Raw genomic sequence first — 5623 nt, forward strand, 5'->3', positions numbered from 1 at the left:
TTTGATTGCATACTAAGAATTTTCAGTGATGACATATACAGAATCTGGCATCTATTCTCTCCTCCAAACACTTTTGACATTTGCTATTATGTACTTGGTTGTCTTAAAAACACTGTGAAACTAGTAGAATGTTGGCTTAAAATTTGGTTACTGTAGATATGTCTCATTTTTTCCAGTCTTAGGGATAATTCTTATTCCTGGCATATGGTATTTACCCAGCTGGGGGTTCAATGTAAAGCTCGGATTGTCTACTGATACCCCCTAAGTAGTAGAATTCAAACACTAAACTCCATGTTCTATGTTGTGCACAGCAACTAAAATCTATGCTCAGGTTTTAGTCTTCTGTTGTTTTCAACTGGATTTCTCTGTCTGTCTCATAAATGTAAAGATCATGAATCAGCCACGAATTTGAGAAGGATATATACATATTGTGCATTTGTGTATATACATATACATAACCTTACTTCTCTGTGATTTCCTTCCATCTGCATTTTCCACCCCTGCTTTACAGTTATTCTGGCAGCCTGAATCTTCAACTTCTGATTGAGTTCTAAGGGTGTTCTTCCATGTGATCTATAGAGGGCCCTCAGAGAAGGAGACATGTAAACATATATCTTCAAGGGTTCCTTTCTTTCAAGAATCAAAACGTGCCAGTCTCTGCCTACTTTAATCATTCCTTCAAAAATTGAATAATTTTTTTAACATGTATCTTGAACAGAATTTAAAATTAATATCTGTGGGAAAGTAAGTCAGTACAGATTCCTGAAATTTCCAGAATCTGAGACCTTCTTTGAGGAATCTCTGTTGAATAATATTATATGATATTTCTCATTACAAATGTATATTTGTTATGCATAACAAATTCCTCCAAAATGTAGCTGCTTAAAACACCAAGGATTTATTATCTCACAGTTTCTGAGGGTCAGAAATTCAGGTGCAACTTAATTTGTGTCCTCTGACTCAGGATCTCCCACAAAGCTGCAATCAAGGTGTAGACCAGGTGCAGTCATCTCAAGGCTTGACTGGGAGAAATCAATCTGAGTTCACTCATGTGGATATTGGATAGCCTTACAAGAGCTACTCCTGTGCTCACTCACAGGGATGCCGACAATCTGAGGTTCTCAGTGTATTTGGTTGGAGATATCAGTGCTTTGCCACATAGTCTCTAAGTAAGTTTACTCAAAACAAGGCAGCTATCTTCCTCCAGAGTGAAGGCTCTAGGGGAGAGTGAGCCAGATGGAATCCAGTCTTTCTGTAATCTAATCTCCGAATCAACACCTTGCTATTTTTGCTGTATTTTGTTTGTTAGAAGAGAGTGTCACTGGGTCTAGCCCATATTGAAGGAGCGAGGACTATACAATGACATGAATCATCAGGAGTCATCTTAGGACAGACCCCCAGGTGAGAGATATATACACACATCATGCAGTATTCTTTCAAGGAGTCCCTGTGGGGAGGGAGAGTATATGCATTTTATAAATATAATATGTAATATATATGTGATATATAATATATATGTGATATATAATATATATATATGTGATAAACACACACAAACATATATAACATTAGGCCGGAGTTCATACAGGAGGAGCATCCATTATATGACCTTCCTGCAATTACTAGAACCTAAAACCCTTTTGAGGCATTTTCTGTTGAATACAATCATATTTCCCATTACTTATGATTACTATTTATTTTCTTTAATAGCATAAAATACATGATTACTATTTCTCCTAAAACTTCTGTGTTAGTGGGCTGTGATATAGTTATCCTATTGGTTCCTCTGTCGAGACCACTTTGCAAAGTCATAGAAAAAATTTTATATTGATAATACCTTTTTTGACTCTATATATGCCTTAATAGCTAAAGTCAATAAACTCATTAGACTGTATTAATGTATTTTTTTACAAATTTGCTTATTTTATTGTTCTTTCATTTTTTTCTTCAGGGAGCAATCATGCTCTAATGGTGATATATAATTTGTCTAGTGAAGAAATGAATAAAGAGTTGAAAAATTAATGACCTTATTAAACTAAAAGTCTTTTTGTAGGACAGCCAACTGCAGCGAGGCTGACATGTATAGTATTTCTGTGTGTTTTTGTGTATAATTTATCTTTAACAGGCTTTAGCCATTAGCTGTATGTCTTACATACATACATGTCATTTTTGTAACTTTATTAACTTTATATTTAGTACTCCAGATTACTTCTACTTCAATTCAATAACGATATTCATGCTAATGTTTGCTGGGTAACAAATCTGATAATTAACTGGATATTTCACAAAAATTGGTTCAGGAACAGAATTAATAAGTGGTTATACATATATATTTATAGTTTATTTCTAGTACATAAAAACAAGTATATATTTTTTTCAAGCACAATGGATTGGATGAATGGCTTGCGATTGAAGTCACATTGAAGGGATCACCAATTCTGTGAATCTCCATGGATATAAAGTCATCTGTGATTATTGACATTAGAAAAGCTGATTATTCAAGATGTGCTTTAGTTTCTGCCTCTGTAAATTAAGGCTAATAACACTTCTTTCCTACCATCACTAATGGGTATTGAGAATTAATGAGTTAACATTTGCTGAGTTTTTTTGAACTCCTCAGAGGTATTATTAACATTTTAAACTTAGTCTCAAACTGCTTCACACATTCTTAGAAACAATTTCCCTAGTCAAGACAGGGGCAGATAGTAAAAAATAGCAACATTAGTTTTTTGGGGGAGAATATTTTCTATAGCTTGGTTTTAATTACTGCAAGACAGCTTAGATTTGAAAAAGAAAAAACAAAGTTGATAGTATACATGTGAGAGTTTTCTAATATTTGATACCATTACTTTTCATTTTGACAGAGTGTTAATTTATAACGTATAGTCCCTAAAATTCCTCGCCTACTGGTGGACTGAGCTGTTGTAGAATGTTGTGATTGTTGTGTGTGTAGGCTCTTATACAGAGTTATTTTTAAAAGCCAGTGATTACACAGAATATCTCAGGCTTTCCACCAGCACTGCATCGAACTTGGAAATACTCTCGAATCTTCTCTTCTGTTTCTTTAGCTCATTGCTACCAGGGCTGTCTATTCAGTCCCTTGGTCTCATTGCCCAAGATCTAGTCTGAATAAAGGAGGGAAACTCTGGTGTCCTCAGAGACAGAGGTGAAAGATGGAGGGAGGAAAAAGGGCAGGTTGGGAAGTTGGACATAAAAGTAAATACACATGACTTTGCTCACTTTACCTCGCTCAGGAGGGCTCTCATGTCTGGTCATTTTTTTTTCCGATGTGTCTGGTCTGATTCTATTTTTTGTACTACCTAGTGATCATGTTTCTCATCCCAGATCTCCCCTGTGGCTCTAGTTTCTGAAATGAAAGTTTCACAATCAGGAGGAGTCTGAATCTAGACATTTCTTTGATGTATTGGTATGTTTTATCTAAATCTCGTATGTAGGGAGGAATAAGGTCTTAGTATCTGTGTGAAGGGCATGTGAATGGGATTTGGGCAGAAGCTAGCCATCTTTCGTGTTACATCTGATTTAATTTATTGCTTTATTGTAGAGCACTTTATTGCAGATTGTCTCTATATTTGTTTAATATCCAATTTGAGATTCAAACATAAGCTCTGTGAGACCTGAATCCATATTTTATTTCCTAATGAGTTGTTTGAAACTAGCTGAGGGCCTAGTAAATAATAGTTATCCAAGCATGTTTTCATGACTGGAGGAACATTTTATAAAATAAACACTTCTTTTTCAGTCAGAGTTTTCCCACCTCCCACTCCCCACTTTTCCACATCTATCTACATGCATACATATTGATACCACACCTACCACTCGCTAAAGAGTGTATCCCTCTCTCTCCCTTCTCCTTGCATCTGACTCAAGCATAGGGGGAAATCATCATTTGCCCTAAGCTATGTGTAGCGAGTGGCATCGAAGTCTAAAATAAGGAGAACAGAAGAGCAGGGACCTAATGGGCAGCAATGGAACTTCACGGATGTGAGGAATCATGAGTTTGCTTAATTTTTCTCCATTTTCCTAGGATAATTTATTAATGTATTATTAATATTTTACTGAAAGACAATTCTCTGGTTTCTTCTTATTCCTAAACTGAGTTCTGGGAATGTCATGTTAGTTCTTTCTTGACATGTTGCCACTTTTGCTTTTGGCTTGGAATTCTCACTACCATGACATACCATAGAACAAAAGGGCATTATAGCTTTTGTCAACAAAGTAAATGAAGCACATAGCATACCATAATCCCTTAAGCATATTTATATGTAAGACTCAATACAAATGAGAAAAAGGAATCTTAAAAAGGGTCAGTCCATGCATTCACAAAAAAATGTTAATAGTCATTGGCTTTTCAGAGATAAAATAGAGGATTTTGTGGGAGGGTAAGGTGATGTGGGGAAATAATGCAACGCCAATTTGAAAAGAAGGAAAGACACTTAAGGTTGATGTCTGGATCTCTCAGTATTTCCCAGCCCAAGTTTTACACCATGGCTGGCCAATAAAAGGGGTGCCAATTAACCAGAGGAATGCTGAAATCAGTGCTACTGTCTTAGAAGTCCTAATCAGCCACAAGATGTGGAGTCATCCCCTTTAATATTTAAATCACAGCAGTGTATCACAAAGCTGCACTTCCAGAACTAATAACTAGCTACATGTATAACCTGCTGTCTTCGTTTTATTAATCTCATAAGATACAACTACACATCTTATATGACTTTTGGACATCAGTTATTTTGTTAGAGCTGGTTTTTATAATAACTACAAGTGTGATAATAGTAACAAAAGGAATACATCAATATAGTATTGAAGTGTATTTCATGGGGCCTAACATTGGTTGAGTTAGTATTTCACCTGGTCAGTTCTATTTTGAGCTGAGCTAAATTTACGATGTCACTTAGGAAGGCAACCATTTCATGCAGTATTTTTTAAAAGAAAATATATTGTGAATGCCAAACCATTGAGGAAATGTGGTACATATACACCATGGAATACTATGCAGTGATAAAAAAGAAAGAAATCACGTCCTTTGTAGGTACACAGATGGAGCTGGAGGTCGTTATCCTTAGCAAACTAATGCAGGAACAGAAAACCAAATACTGCATGTTCTCAGTTATAGGTGCAAGATAAATGATGACAACACATGGATTCATGGAGTGAAATATACAGTGAGGCCTGTCAGTGGGTGGAGAGTGGGAGGAGAGAGCGAATCAGGAAAAACAACTAATGGGTACTAAGCTTAATACCTGGGTGATGAAACAATCTGTACAACAAACTCCCATGACAAAAGTTTGCCTGTGTAACAAACCTGCACATACACCCCCAAACTTAAAATAAATATTAAATAAAAGAAAATGTCAATTGTGGAATTCTTTGACTCATTATTAGGGCCCATTTAATCACAGGCCAAATCAAAACTACTTTACTAAACACAAAACTTGCATTATATGATGTTTGGCTTAAATAATGTTCCCTAATACCAGCAAAAACTCAGCATCAGGTCCTCAACCGTATTTGGGTAACTAAGATATATGCATACTTTGTAAAATGGTACTTCTTTGTTCAATCACCTTTTAAAAATTTTAAATGTTAAGATTGACTTTTCACC

The sequence above is a fragment of the Pongo pygmaeus genome, chromosome 6 (assembly GCF_028885625.2).
Source record: "Pongo pygmaeus isolate AG05252 chromosome 6, NHGRI_mPonPyg2-v2.0_pri, whole genome shotgun sequence".
Lineage (NCBI taxonomy): Eukaryota > Metazoa > Chordata > Mammalia > Primates > Hominidae > Pongo > Pongo pygmaeus.